Source organism: Nelumbo lutea, chromosome 7 (genome assembly GCF_056320005.1).
Source record: "Nelumbo lutea isolate HS-2025 chromosome 7, American lotus-T2T, whole genome shotgun sequence".
NCBI lineage: Eukaryota > Viridiplantae > Streptophyta > Magnoliopsida > Proteales > Nelumbonaceae > Nelumbo > Nelumbo lutea.
In genome coordinates this window covers 57477597-57493833 of record NC_142690.1, presented here as the reverse complement: position 1 = coordinate 57493833, position 16237 = coordinate 57477597, and the positions used below count along the sequence as shown (strand labels likewise).

The 16237-nt window shown below is 35.0% G+C and overlaps 1 pseudogene; it reads right to left on the bottom strand.

The window, feature by feature from the left end:
- Nucleotides 1-819: 819 nt before the first annotated feature.
- Nucleotides 820-6965, bottom strand: LOC148846527 (protein CUP-SHAPED COTYLEDON 2-like; annotated as a pseudogene).
- Between the last annotated feature and the right edge of the window lie 9272 nt (nucleotides 6966-16237).

The window sequence follows — 16237 nt, the reverse complement described above, 5'->3', positions numbered from 1 at the left end:
ACACATTATTATGTGTGTGTAGTCAAATGAAAGGGTGAACTGTGATAATAATAAATTAAAGAGCTAAATACTTAAACTACCCCTATGGTACAGCAAATAGACAATAACTTACCTTATCCTTAGGAACCAGTATTGGAAAGATTGAAAAGACTACTTTACCTTTGATTTTTCTTCAAATTTTCAAAATGTAACATTATGGAGAAAACTGATCAAATGTCTATTAAGTGGAACATACCAACTTATAATGTTTTCTTATGAAATGTTAATACATGAAAACGGAGGCCTAAACTTGTTTCAAAAACTAGTTTATGGAGCCAGTAAACCACATGAATAAAACATCGGCAAAATAGACACAAAAATGGGACCCATGAGGAGGGAAAACGGTTTCTAGATTGATGTGGTTATGAAATTCCAATTCTTGAACCAAAGGGGATTTTTTATTTTGAAAAAGGGAGAATTTCTTAAACTATCTCTACTGTTTAGCTAATTGACTAACTATACCCTTACTTATGTATTGTCTCAAAGTACTTCTAATTTTTCTAACAACGGAAAAATAAAATGTCAAATTTAAAACTTCGTTCTGCCTTCGGCCCTCTCATACGATCAAGCACAATGCCCTTTGTTGTATTATTGTACTGCACTTTGTTCGTCAACTGAAACATTTGGACACATGTTCCACTGCAGCTATAGGTAACGGGTTAGTTGTCGGCTACCAGATGGCATCTACATAATCAATGTGAAAATTGGGTTCCTTGGGCTTTTGATAGACATCACTGTCATCGGCAGCGTGGACGAGAAGAAAGGCAACCGAAGATTCTCCTACAACGACAAGCTCAGAAATGCCAACAGTCCTTTGTTCCTTTCAAATCGGGTGTTATAGTTTGTAACATTCACGATAGATGTCGGTGATGCCAACTGGTACCATGCTTGGTGATTGAAGTTTGTAACGGCAGCAACAGCCATGGTGGAGAAACAAGATAGTGCTCCCTTGTGCTTTCGCTCTCGTATAAGCAACTCTCGCGGTCAGTGGCCTCGGTGTTGGCAATGTAGGGAGATGAATCCATCAATGGAGGAAGCTATGTTGACAACAGAGACCCAACGTTAGGATAGAGGTTAGCTCCACAAGAAATACGATTCCTCTCTCCATTACCGTTGCTCCCACCAGCACCACCAGTCTTCTGGAACACCACGAGATCACCCGCTCATCCTATTTACGTTCATGGGGTGTCGCATGAACAATTGAATTAATTTACTAAATATAACCAAACAAAATATCCATATGAAATGATAGAAAATAAACAATCATCTATCTCTAAAAATCTCCTTGTCCTCGATTGAACACCAGAGTCTTCTTCTTGCCCACAAGTGGACACGTCTTTGAACTGTAGACCTCAATGTCCTTACCGGTGGCCTTCCAGTACCCAGTTTCCGTAGATCTATTTGTTCAAAGCCCAGTTGGATACTTTCGGTCCTAGATGCTGAAGAAGTACCACTCTTTCTCTCCCATATTCCCTTTCACTACAACATGTTCTTCAAAATCAGTGTGAAATTTTATTTATACAAGTACTAGAACTTGATGAGTAGTAGAAGATGATGTATTATACCAAGAAGCTCCCATGGCTTGCATTTGTAAAGTTCAGAAATGGCTCACATTGTAAAGTTGCTGTCCAAAACCTTCTTGATAGGGTAATATGTCAACAATACCACAAGCAACCTTGCTTCAAACAGTTAGGATTGAAGTGAGAGGTTGGATTTTCTTCTTAGATGATCTCTAAGATGCGAAGCTCTCCTTCTTAGTGTCATCTTCTACTTGAGCCACTTCCTCTTGGGGTTAATCTCTTGGGGCTAATCTCCACTCAAGTGTCTGGGTTGGCTTCACATCTCTTGGCGTCATTTCTGGCCCCTAAAATTGCTCCATCTCTTGGTTGCTATGAAGCAAAAGCAACCAAGATGTGATCTCTACAAGGATCAATGAGAAGCAAGATGTGATTTCTCTACCTCTCTCTCTCTCTCTATACAATCCTTCTTCTTCCTCTTCCTGCTCTTATTCTCCAACAACCACTTCTACTCCCTCTGTCTATGCAACTCCAGTTCGTCTTCTTCTCCTCCTCTGCTTCTCCTCCTATAGACTTCAATTGATTGAGGACTACAAGTTATTGCCTATGGACGCCCTAATCTTCAAAAGCTTGTTCTAATATGTGCCACTGAGACTGGGTTGGTGAGTATCAGCGACGAGTGCCCAACATTGCAAGAATTGGAGTTGCATTAGTGCATAGATCTCTCATTGTGTGGGATCATCAACAAAGAATCGGCGGAGACCATAACAATGGTCATACTAGTCCCGTTCACAAGTAGTTATTTTTACTTGATTTACAGAAGAGGGACATAGGGTAATACTGGGTTTAAAAAAATTGTATACATCATGTGGTGTCACATGTGTACGGATTTTGATGGAACATTAATAAATGTTAATGGTGGGCGTAGAGCTAGTCAATTGTTAGAAAACTTAGGGGTACTCTAAGACAATATGTAAATAGTAAGGGTAGAATAGTCAATTAGCTAAACAGTAAGAGTAGTTTAAGTATTTGAAGTTCAACAACATAAACGAATTTGAAAGCGGTATAAAAGGTTTTTGTAAGGGGAAAATCTATGATGCGGAAAATATATGATATGGGAAGAGTTTTGACCAATCAAAACCCAGCCATGAATTTTGATAAATAATACCTTATTCGCTATCATGCTTATGATTCTAGTTTATTGGTCAATTGCTTTTTAGATATCATATCTTTTCAATGTCATAGTCGAACCCGTTTGTAAGGTATCAACTTGAATAGAACACTAATGGGCCATAGAAATGAGGAAATAAATTAGAACCATATGTAGCTTCATAAACTCAATGCTAGCTTCACCTGATCAAGCTTGTTGAGATGTACACAACCAGTGGTTTTATGGAGATCTTCACTAAAGATAAATCCGCTCTTCTACAACCTTTCTCACTCCTTATATGCACTTATCCTGTATGCAAACTCTTGGGATTCTCTTGCTTCCTCTTCTCCCAAGTTGGCAAATATACAATGCACCAAGTCTTCTCAGGAAAGCAATCAAAATATTTGCTCTGTGACATGTCTAATGCAATCAACGACAACTCTATTAGACATTCTAGAGTTTCACCAAAGAGATTGTTTTTAAACAATACCAAATCAATGAGAGCCATACACCCCTTGAGTGTGTTCTCAATACTAGCAATTTATTCATCCTCATACAGCAGTATTGTAATTAGAAAGAAAGATGATAGATATGGAATGAAATATTGGGTTCTCGTATATGTAATTGAAACTCGTGTAAATGTTTTTATATAATCAAGTAATTACAGTTGGAATTGAAGTATGATACATCAGAGATAAGATAGAGTTCATCAAATATAAGAACAGATAACAAGGGATAGTAACAATCAGATAATAACACAAGATAATCCCATATAGAGCCCAACATGTTTGACACGTTTGGGACTCTATTCTCATATCGTTGTCTCTTACATGCCCCCACAAGTTGAACTGGTGTAAACACATTCAACTTGTCCCATAACAAGTGAAATCTCTGAGGAAGCAAGGATTTAGTAAAGACATCAACAAGTTGAATGTGGGTGTATGTGAGACTTGAACTCTAAGGAAGAAGTTTAGGTCCCCCCAAGTCCTTGATGGCAAAACTCTTTGAGAGAGAGAAGATGATAGACTCAATGTAGGAGGCACAAGTCCCAATGATGATGATGTCGTCAATGTAAATCAATATGTAAATAGTGGCCTGAGTTTAAGTGTAAAGGAATAGAGATGGATCACATGTAGCTACACGAAAGCCCAAGTGTAAGAGATGAGAATATAGTCGATAGAACCATGTCCGTAGGGCCTCTTTTAGTCCAAGCAATGCCTTATCCAATTTGTAGACAAATTTAGGCCGAGAAGGGTCCACAAAACCAAGCGGTTGGTCCATATAAATCTTCTAAAAAAGAAACCCATGGAGAAATGCATTATGAACTTCCAAATGTTTGATGGGCCAATGATGAGACACAACAAGAGAGAGTATTGTTTGTATTGTGATGGGGTTAACAACTGGGCTAAAGGTCTCAGTATAGTCAAGCCCATAAGTTTGAGTGAAACCTTGTTTTACTAAATGGACCTTGTAACGGACCAAGGATCCAACAAAATTCCTCTTTAATTTGAAAATCCATTTACAACCAACAATATTTGCTTGTGGAGGTTGGTGGAACAAGTGACCATGTGGCATTTTTGAGAAAATCATATTTTCATTGCATGGCCTCATAGCATTCTGGAAACTTGGATGCAATGGAGTAACTAGTTGGCTTGGTGGTGGTAGCCTCAACAACGAGAGCTTCAAGAAGAGCATGGCGTGAGTGGTTGCCACGTGGCCTAAAATGTGGAGTAGGTACTACAAGTGATTATTGTAAGATATCAGCAAGGGGAAGGACCTTCCATGGAGGTGAATCGTCAAAATCTATATCCGAGACATGTGAAATAGGTTCAGTGGGCCTAGGTTCAATGAACCAATAGAAGTTGCATCAAAATCAACAGTAATTGCATGACTATTGCAAATGGGACCAATTGGGCCAATTTGCAAATATGGAGAACTGCAAGAGGCAACAGTAGTACTATTGTGAACAATAGGTTCGAAAGGCAAAGGGAACGTCCCAGAAGTGGATGATCCCATAGAAGGAGATGCTCATGATCGGAAGCTATGAAAAAAAATGGCACAATAATGTAGGTGCCTGAATTTGGAGTAGTTAATGGTGTAGAGACTTCAGTATAGGGAAAACATGTCTCATCAAACCGAACATCACAAGAGATGATTATCTTGCTAGTAGATGGTACCAAGCACCTATAACCTTTGTGAGAAGCACTATAACCAAGAAAAATGCAACGATTAGTCTAGAATTGAAACTTATGCTTGTTGTATGGCCATACTATGGGTAACAAGCAAACCCAAAGGAGCGTAACATGGCATAGTCAGGTGGGCGTTTAAAAAGCTTTTCAAATGGGGAGAGACTATTGAGAATAGGGGATGGGTAGACCTGTTCATGGGTTGGGTGGCCCAATGGGCCGGCCCGGCCCCCGGATGGGCTTGAACATATTTATAGGCTATAGGCCCGCGGGCTTAAACTCAGGCCAAAAAGCCCAACCCACAATAAATTCGAGTCGGGCTCGGGTTTTGTCAAAATAGCTTGGCCCGGCCTAACCTAAAATTAGACTTAAAATGAGTTATGTGATTATGTCCATTTGAATAAATTTTTTTATTTAAGAATGTAAAACTGTGTTTTAAAACGTAAAAGAAAGGGAAAAAACCATCTTGTAGGCCCATTGTTTATTTAAATAGGGAAAAAAAAACATCCAAATTTTTAATTCTAATTTGAACAAGGAAAATTGTAATTTTTTTATTAGGTCGGGCTTCGGGCTCGGGCTTGGGCTCGAGCTTCGGGCTTTTTATCAGGGCCGGGCTTGGGCCCAAGTTATAGGCCCGTTGGTTGGGCCGGGCTCAGGCTCAAGCCTAGCATATTTCCATTAATGATGAGTAAAAGCCCGGCCCGAGCCCAGCCCATGAACAGGAATAGGGATGGGAGACAATTAATAAGAAAAGTGATGCATGATACAACATCATCCCAAAAACGAAAAGGGAGAGAAGCATGACTGAGGAGTGCCAATGCCGTCTCTACAATGTGACGATGTTTACGCTCAATTGTACCATTTTGTTGGAATGTATTGGGACAAGACAACCAATGGTTGATACCACACTCATGAAAAAAATGAAAGAGATGTCGATATTCTCCTCCCCAATCACTTTGAAAGTATTTGATGGAGGAGAAAAATACATTTTCAACATTCTTTTTTAAAATTCAAAAAGACATCGAACACATCACCTTTATTGGCAAGGGGGAATATCCATGTAAATCGCGTATAATGATCAACAAAAATGACATAATAATGATACCCATTATTAGACACGTAAGTGAAAGGACCCATGCATCTGAACTAACTAATTCCAATGGTGAAGAAGGTTGAAACTATGAAGAACAAAATGGTAAACGGTGATTATTGGCATGTTGACAAGAAGAACAAAGAGAACCAAGATCACTAGTACTTGTTTGTTGACCTATAGAAGCAAGAACACAACACACTACTTGAAGAGATGGGTGACCTAACCAAATATGCCACTAAGAGGTATTGACACGAACACTGCTGAAAGCTTGAGGAGGTGTGTGGATAACACATGACTGAGTCATAGGTAGAGGAGAAAAACAATATAGACCATTTATGTTAGGCCCTTGTAAAACCACCGTCCCAGATGTAGGATCCTTCACAACAAAATGAGATGGGTGAAATTCAAAAACAAGATTATTGTCATGTGTGAACTAAGAAACAAACAATAAATTTTTAGAGAGTGGAGGAACATGGAGAAAATTCTTAAGGAGAAAAAGAACGATTATTATGAACAAAGGATAACTACCCAATATGACTAATCATCAAACATGAACCATTTCTGATTTGAACTTGATTGTTGCCTGAATATTCTGACGGAGAGTGAATGCTTGAGACATCCGGTGTCATATGATTTATTGTGTTGGGGTCAAAATACCAATTGGGGTTGAAGTCGTGTCCATATGATGTTGCTTATGGGAAAGTAGTGTTAGCTGTGTAAACTTGCATGCTATTGGGCCGAGGTTCTCTATGATAAGATGCATCAAATCATTGCCGACATGTTAACATAGGATGACCCAAACGATTGCAAAGTTGACATACAAGTCCACTGTTGTGCTATGAGTTCCCTCTACCTTGACCCCCAATACCGGAACTATGGCCTCTGCCTCTATTAGACCCATGACCACCAAATTGAGAACCACTATTCCTAATATCGAGTTGTTGAGAATATATGTTGCCAACACGTGTCATATTAGCCATTGGGGAAGACTCCAAAGGAGGTTACTGATAATGCTGATACAGCCAGATCTCATGATTGAGTAGTCCATGAAGATCCTCCACAATAACAATATCTATATCCATGCGGGTTGTGAGTGATGTAAGATGCAACAAACGATTCATACTTTGGTCCTAGACCGACCAGGATGTAAAGAAACGTATCATTGTCCGAAACTAGTTTAGACACAACAACAAGACATTCATATATGCCTCTAGCCTTCTAGACATATTCATTGTCGTGTTGACACCCTTCTTCATGGTTTGTAGTTGCAAAAAAAGCTAAAGAATACAAGCCAATAACTTAAAATAAGTTGGTCGAACCTATGCTAATTGATTGCTAAAGGATTGTCAATCTTCCTGGTAGGATTTCTGGGATCTGGAATTTTGGAAGGTGAGTTTGGTATGGAACCATTAACTAGGCCCATGAGATCATGGGTATTGAAGATCGGAAAGAGTTGCGATCTCCATATGTTTAAAATTGTCACTCGTGAGTTTTACAGGAAGATAATGAGTGATTTGGGCATAGCAGTGATTGCAATGGTATGGAAAGATGGAATGGAATCTTTTGAACTCATGGGATTCTAGGCTTGGGTTTTAGACTGCTCGGTTTAGTTGGTTTGAGTGGTGGTAGCTATTAGACACGAAGGAAATAAGATAGATATGGGATGAAATATTGGGTTCTCATATATGTAATTGAGACCTAGGTAAATGTATTTATATAATCAAGTAATTAGAATTAGACATGAAATAGGATACATCAGAGATAAGATAGAGTTTATCAAAGATAACAACATACAACAAGGGATAGTAACAATCAGATAATAACACAAGACAATCTCGTATAAATCCCAACATGTTTGACACATCTACGACTCTATTTTCATATTATTATCTCTTACACGGTCAAATAATTGTTAACCAGGTCTTCACCTAGATCTGCCCTAATAATTCTAGATCGAAGTCCCAAAAACTAGATCCGCCCAAATCCTCTACTTCTACTTCAAATCTGCCCAAATCTAAAATTACCTTAAATTTTTTGTGTTTCTTAAGACTCTTCTCACTTGAAACGCAAATTTCCTATGTTTCTCACTTAAAATCAATTGGAAACAGTAGAAAGAGAAGGAAAAAAAATCTAATTTTGTAGGGTTCTTTCATTCATCGGCAAGTTAGGTTTTGTTTTAAAAATGTAAAGAACAATAAAAGGGCAAAATCAATCACAAAGTGAAGTTTTGGAATTAAGAAAAATTACATGTTGCATGCCATCACATGTGAGTGAATTGTAACGGCATGATAATGGTAGGGGAGGATTTTGTCCATTGTCAAAAAGTTAAGGGTTTTTAAGTCATTTTTCAAATAGTAGGGTAAGTTTTTGTCCATTTGCTAACCCACAAGATTAAAGACTTAAGCTACCACTATAGTTTTTGACAATGCATGAAATCATTAAATATTGACAGAAAGATAAAATAACCATGTTGCCTTTCCGTTAAATAAAGTGGTAAAGATTATGAAACACACACACCAAAGAAGGTGACCACTACAAATCTTGATGAGATTTTCGCCGACCGCTACAAATCCCGACGACCACAAGTAAAGAATAATGTGTTTTCATTTTTTTCCTCCAAAGGCTCTGAATCTTTTCACTACATTGTACATGCTCTCCTCCATCTGGTACTTTGGGATGAGGTGGTAGTACATAATTTGCATAATTTTTAGCTTTTCAATGTTTCACATCTAAAAATAACAGGAGGTAAGTCATATAATAACTCATCTCAAGGTAAATAATTTCCTTGAAACTCTTCATCAGAAAAATCTAGATCAAGTTCTTCCGCATCACCATCTAATGCATAATTAATCCATGAATCTACTTGGGATTTATTGATGTTGTAAGTATCTACATTAGTGCACAATTTTTTTTATTATTTTTTACTGTGGAACCCTTGTGAAAGAAAAGTAAAGTTTTAACAAAAGAAACCCTAAATTCTAATGTATGTTTATCCTCTTCATTCGATGGCCTTACAATAAAGTCCAAAGAAGGGATATTTCTCCACAAGTATCTCGACCATATTGATAAAAAATCTAGTTCGAATAATCACTTCCATTGACATGAAAAACATGATATAGTGAAGCAGATCATCGTGTAAACCACTAAGCAAATTATGTGTTTCTCCTTCTAGGCTTTGAGATTCATCTCCTTTTGTGGCATATAGTCTCTACCTCTTACTACCTTCTAGCTCTTCCATTATCTTATATTACCTTTAAACTATATAATTACAACTAGCTATTGAGAATAAAAGGGGAAAAACTCAAGATTTCTACAATACCCATAACATAAAACAAATTGACAAGTCAATTATATTGTTGCAGCCTTTCACATTGGTCTTCAAAGTTGAGTCAATTGGGGTTTTCCAGCAATGTAAAGGCTCCAAAAATGAAAAATTTGAGAAGCCCGTAGAATATTTTGAAAACACCATAGATTTGAGTATCCATAACGATTGGAGTAGAGAAATTCACTGAAAAACTAAACCTTTGCTCTTCTAAAGCTTGCTTTTTTCTTCTTCTCCTTCTCCTTTTGTATTTGAAGAAAAATTGTCACCAAAGGTTGAAGGGGATTTTGAACTATAAAATGATAGTTTAAACATTTTGGAAAAATAAAAGTGTCATGTGGAATCACATGATGGAGGATATTAACGGCGAGTTGATGGTGAAAGATGATTGTGTCCATTGTTAGAAGCTATATGGGTGCCTTAGCAAATACTAGGGTAATATATATATATATATATATATATATATATATATATATATAGAGAGAGAGAGAGAGAGAGAGAGAGAGAGAGAATAAGAATTTCATCAATTACATAGGCATTTAACCCTTTTAATTTAATATTTTACCAATCCGATTCCCTATTATCCAATTTATTGCTCAAGTCATAATGTTGCAATTCTAATTTCAAAACCATAAATTTATTACATTTCATAACCAAATTTTCAATATAATGAGATCAGGAATCGGGTACAGGTTGAAGCGCCATGTGCAAATATAATGAAGCAATAACTAACGAATACCATTGTGTGTTTAAAGATTGGATGCGTCAAGGAATAGTAACTTATTGGTGCATACCACAACCCTTGATTGAATTAAGGAGGCATGATAAACACTAGACGAAGCCCATTATACAATCAAGGATGACACTAATGTCTTTGAAATTTTTGTGTAGAATGTATGATGCACACTCCTCAAATCTTGATTGCTAACCACCTCAAAAGTTTATATGTGTTCTATAAGCGATGAGCATAATGCCATTCTCCTACAAGTATTTATGGGCATGCTACACAAGGTGAGACTCGCAGACCTATCTCAATATATCAAAACATCAAAGGCTAATGGTTAGGATATAAAATGTTTTTAAGTTCTTTCTAGACTCATTGATGGACTTAATTCTAAAAGCACTAAGTTTAGAAATCTAAAGGTTGAGTAGTCAATTGCCCATAAAGCTATAGTGACAACCGAAACTAGTGTCACCTAGTAACTAACTACTTATAATGGTTGAATCTAATGTCTAACTAATCTTAATTAGTAGTCAAATATTCAAAGGTTAGTAGCCGGCTATTTGAAATAGTCGCAATTGAGTAATTTGTAATATTCAAATATTATAAAAGAAACATTCTCCCATATAAGTAGTAATTGACTACTCAGTCGTGATAGTTAACTATTTGCTCTTGACAAGATAAAATAGTGCTCGACTATTTGGTTATGCTAGTTAACTTTTTAATTGAGGAAAATTTGTTTTTTGATTGTTTGAAGGCTTAACAACTATTTCCTCTTCTAGTAAGCCTTTAACAACGTTGGGAGTAAGTTCTAAACATTTCTCATAATGGTTTAATCTTTTCTGAATGACACTATAATAGTCACAAGCTCTCTAAGCTTGGTTTTTGCTATATATTCACAAGTTTTAACTAAAGAATGAATTAAGAAAAAAAAAAAGTGCATTGTGCTTAAGTGTTCAAACTAGAAAGTTAACAAAAAAAAAAGAGTAAAGAGATTTTGAATTGAAAGAATTTCAACTTCGTGACAAATATGAAACAACATTTGTGTTATATTGAATCTCACAAGAAACTTAAATCTCTTCAAAAGCTAAGTCTATTGTTAGTGTGCAATCTCTTACAATTATTTAGTTTTGTTTTGTAATTGCATATCTTCTTGTAGAGGCTTTACACGGTACTTACTTACATATCTTGTTATATTTGTTTGTATTTATTCAACTAATAGTTCTTTATTTGAAGTTGTTTAGCGCCTTAAATTGAACAATGTAAGGTTAGGATAACACCCATAAGTTTATTCAGTTAAACGTCTTGTTGGCACTCGTAAGTAGGGGTGATCATTTTGGCTTGACCTACTAGGCTTGGGCCTGTCCTTTGTGTTCAAGCCTGGGCCACATCAGGCCCACAAATTATAGGGTTGGGCTTGGGCTTTGGCTTAATACTTCAAACCCGCATATATTTAAACTTACACATTTTGTGTATAATATATACAAATTATTTTACATTATATTATATACTTTATACATAAATATTATAACATAACATGTATAATTTATATTATATAATATTTTATTATATAATGTATAAAATAAGATCATATGCATGTTATGTCATTTAATATAAAATATTTTATTATGTAATGTTTTATATATATGAAAGGCATTGGCATAAAATCAGTTACGACCTGGCCCTGGCCCGTGTAGACCTAAGCTAGGGCTTATGTTTCATGCCCGAAAACCCAAGCTGAGCCGGGCCCAGGCCTAAGCTATAGACCTTATCATAAATGCAAAGCTCGGCCTAGGACCGGCCCATGATCACCCCTACTCGTACGTCCGACTTTTATAAAAGGTTGTGTTGGCATTCAAATAATCAAATTGATGTAAAGCTTTTTGTGGCACCTGAATGTGCAGTTGGATATTGGAAATTCTCAAATGGTGTGCCTAGGGAGAGGACATAGGCCTAGTTTGAGTGAACCTCTATAAATCTGTTATATGTTTTCTAGTCCTTTTGTAGTTGTTTTGATTTCTCTTGTTAATATGCAACATTTCATTTGTTATATATTATTTTGCACGTTATATTTTTTATTTCAATCATATTTGCGCTACATTCATTTTTGCAAGAGACATTAGTTAGGGAGAAAAACCAAGGCTTCAAATTTCAATACAATACACCTTATAGTAGATACAGAATACAATGGAAAAATCGATGGCATCACATTTTTCCACCGTATCAGACTGTATCGATAGTGTATCGAGGATATTGGTAACGTAACAGTTGATACACTACGAAAAAGCTACAGATAAAAAGGAAAAAAACAAAAAGAGGAAAGAAGCATTATTTCCCCCGAAATAAGCATTTTCTCACCCTTAAACAACTCTAAAATTTCAAACGTCATTCTTAGAGTGCTGGATATACAATAAGTACGAGCAATAAGTGTGAATTATCATTGTTTTAGAAAAATTCTAAAGTTCTAAAAAATATTGCAAAAAATATGTAACTTTTCTCAATTTTTTATAATATCTTTTGATTTTTTAACTTTTTCATAATATCTTCTTCAATAATTATTTTTTTAAATATTATACAATGTTTACTTATTTATTGAAAAAAACAAACAGTTATTATTTAAATAAGAAATCATTATTAATTATGTAATCACTTAAAAGTTGTACTAATGCAATTTTATGTTTGGATAAAATAGTTGGGCTTTTCCCATTTCTTAAAACTTGAGAATTACAATTTATAAATTAGAATTAAGCATAGGGTTTTTTAATGAAACTATAATTGACTACAATGCATTTGTTTATAAAACCATTAAAATATATTAATTTAATATAAGCATATCACATTTAAGTCTTATATTTAGTGCTATTAATGTATTTTTATGATTTATTTGAATATTTATATTATTTTCATGTGTATCTTAGTTTTTCTTCGATACACATGTGCATCCAGGGTGTATCCCAATACGCCTCTTAAAATTACATTTCTGTTATACTTGGCATTTTTTATACTTGAACCTTAGAGGAAATTTTATAGAATTCAATCCACCCCCTCCTAGGTTTGGTTACATGAGCAATAACTACAACATAGGGTGCTTGGTGATAGAAAGGCTTGGGAGATTAGCTCGATTGTGAAAAAACAAATGAGAGATTAATCGAATGAATGAGTAGCTACAAATTTGGTGGCACCATGGTGGTGAGTTAGTGTCATGCCAACAAGTTTGAAGGAGCACCTAGGTTTGACAATGGCTAAATGACAACAAGGTAGAAAAGAGAATAATAGAGGAAGAAAATAGTCAAAGAAAAGTATAAAACAATGTCTAGGGAGCCTATGGTTAATTCATTGTTTTGGTAAATGGTTAATTTGTTTGGGAGTTTAGATTGAACATGTATTGTATTTTTGTCTTTTTGCGGGTAGGAACTTAATAAAACACAAAAAAAAAGGCTAATTATACAAAATCGTGATAGATTCATCGGTTTTCAAGTTGTATACAAATTTAGCTATTTTTTTAATCATACCAATTTTAAGGGTATTACCAAATCAACTAGAGGTTCAATAAGTTTGGCTAACTAGTCAATTCTTCTTCTTCTTTTTTTTTTTTAAATTTTGATTATTAGTTCAGCACCACATCATGTAAGACTCACACATGTGTGAAGAACTTGACAGGCATTCAAGTGGGTGTTTGGGATATTTGTTATTTCCTTAGAAAACAGTGCCACATCAATGCCACGCAAGAAATCTGTTTTCTGAAAAAACAATTGCTATTTGGTTAGTTGTTTTTCCACAAAACTTTTTCTTAGACCATGCTTTGGAAATTAGGAAATCCATGGTATGATAAATGCCCTTTTTGGTATTTTCCCAATTTTTTCTATTGTTGTTAGAAATAATGTGTCGGTGCGGCATTGAAAAATGCATATGTGGCAACAACAACACTTGTACCAAATAGAAAATGCTTTCTAGGAAAACAACATGCTTATGCATTATCATTTATTTTTTGAGAAAATACCTCTTGAGAAACAACATCAATCCCAAACACCACCCAAGACGTCCTCCCCTAAATTTGAACAAATTGATTGAAATACATAAAAAGAAAAAGGGGAAGGCATATCCACTAAAACCGTAATTAACACAACTTTGCAATTCTTAGCTTTGTATGATTATTTCTTTAAATATAAGTTCATCATCAACCAGTCATTTTTGTTTGTTCTGTTTCTCTATGGAATGATAGAAATTAATTACCTAATTTGAAGGGTGATATCTGCAATTTGGTCAAAGTTACAAGTGCAAGTACCTATAACTACTAATATAGTTACCTTATAACCTGTTAACATATTTGGAAAAAAAACATTTTGAGTTTAAAAAAAATATCATATGAAAGCTTCACAATATTTATAAGCTTTTGCTAAAAATATAAAACACAAAACTACTAGTATGAAAGAATTAGGTTACAAAACTACTAATAAATTATGTTTCTCTGCACAAGCAACTAAAGAAGCTTACGCCCCATCATTTGTGTATTTCACCCTTAAGGCTTAGTTTGGAAAGAGTATAAATATAAATATGTACAATACAAATACTGCAAAATAATACAAAATACAAATTTTGCACTCTACATATATGTATTTGTACTCATTCCAATTTAAGCCTAAAACACAAATACATTTAAAACTTAGCATCACTATCAAGGCTATAAGAATAAAAAATAAGGAAGAATCTATAAATTGTCAAAAGCAATTGGTCTTTGTAAATAATTTCAATATGAGGTTAATTTATCTTGGGGTTAATTGTTAGAATCATAAATATGAAAATTGTTTAAACCAAATAGTTGAAAGTAAACAACAATCTACATAGAGAGCAATTTAGTAATTCAAAGAATAGATTGTTTGTAAACAAGAAATTAAATGTTCATCTTAAAATATGGATAATATAATCTTGATGTTTGAAACAACATTGGGAAATCCCCACTAAGATAGTATACATGTATGAGTACGAGATATATTAAATAGATGTTCATTAATTGAGGATATGATAAAAATTACAATGCGAATATGCAACTTTTGTGGGCTTGCACTATTAATTGATTTCATTATATTAAGATTAAGAACTACACATTGAGTGACAAAAGAGGAATTTATAGGCGCCACTAGGCACAATACTTAGAGGTTGACTAACAGTTCATTGATTTCCCCCTAAAAGAAATGCATACAGTTGTTACATTGGTAATAGTAGAAATGAAATGATTGTTGATGACTGTTGTCTAAACAATTCTAAATCCTCAAGAATTTGAATATTAGAAAATCATCTTGATCGTCAATATCATCATCCAAGCCTAACATCCTTATTAACCTTTTAACCACTTTGTAGATGAGGGATATCCCTTAAGACTGGTTTGTGTATTTGTATTATCCATTTTTCAAGGTTTAAAGCCAACTTTGCAAAGGATGCAACAAATTAAATCAAATTGAAATAACTTCTATTTGCTTATGTATGATATTTTGTTCAACTACTTATGTATGATTTTGTCAACATTTTCCTTTATAGGCTAGTGTGTAATGATAAATTGATAACTTTCATTTCACTGTCATGTTTTTAGGGTGTAAAGGTGCCCATAACATTTTGTTGATGCCAAAGACATTGTCTTTGTTGTTATTGTTTTTTTTATTCTCATTCCCCTTCTTTCTCATTTTGTTTATGCCCATTATCATTGAGTAATCTAATGTTAAACCATGTGATCAGGTTTCTACCTACCCGCTTGGATGCTAGATGTTGAAACTTAGCTTGGGTTGGACTAAATTTGGTCAAATCCAATAATTATTTTGGAATATCCAAATCCGATTTGACTAGCTTTGGTTTGGATTAAACCAAATCCAAAACTGGTCCATTGGCACCCTTGAGTCTAAGATACATCTTTTGGGCCATTGGGTCATTGACTAGGGGATGTTTTGTATTAAGGTGTTGCGACTCTTTTGGATTCACATTAGCTCCACGTTTTCAAGTGAAATAAAACACATTTAGTTAGACCACTTGATATTAGAAGAGCCAATATTTTGGACTATCCAAATCCGATTTGACTAGCTTTGGTTTGGATTAGACCCAATCCAAAACTGGTCCACTAGCACCCTTGAGTCTAAGATACATCTTTTGGGTCATTGACTAGGGGATGTTTTGTATCAAGGTATTGCGATTCTCTTGGGTTCTTATTAGATCCACGTTTT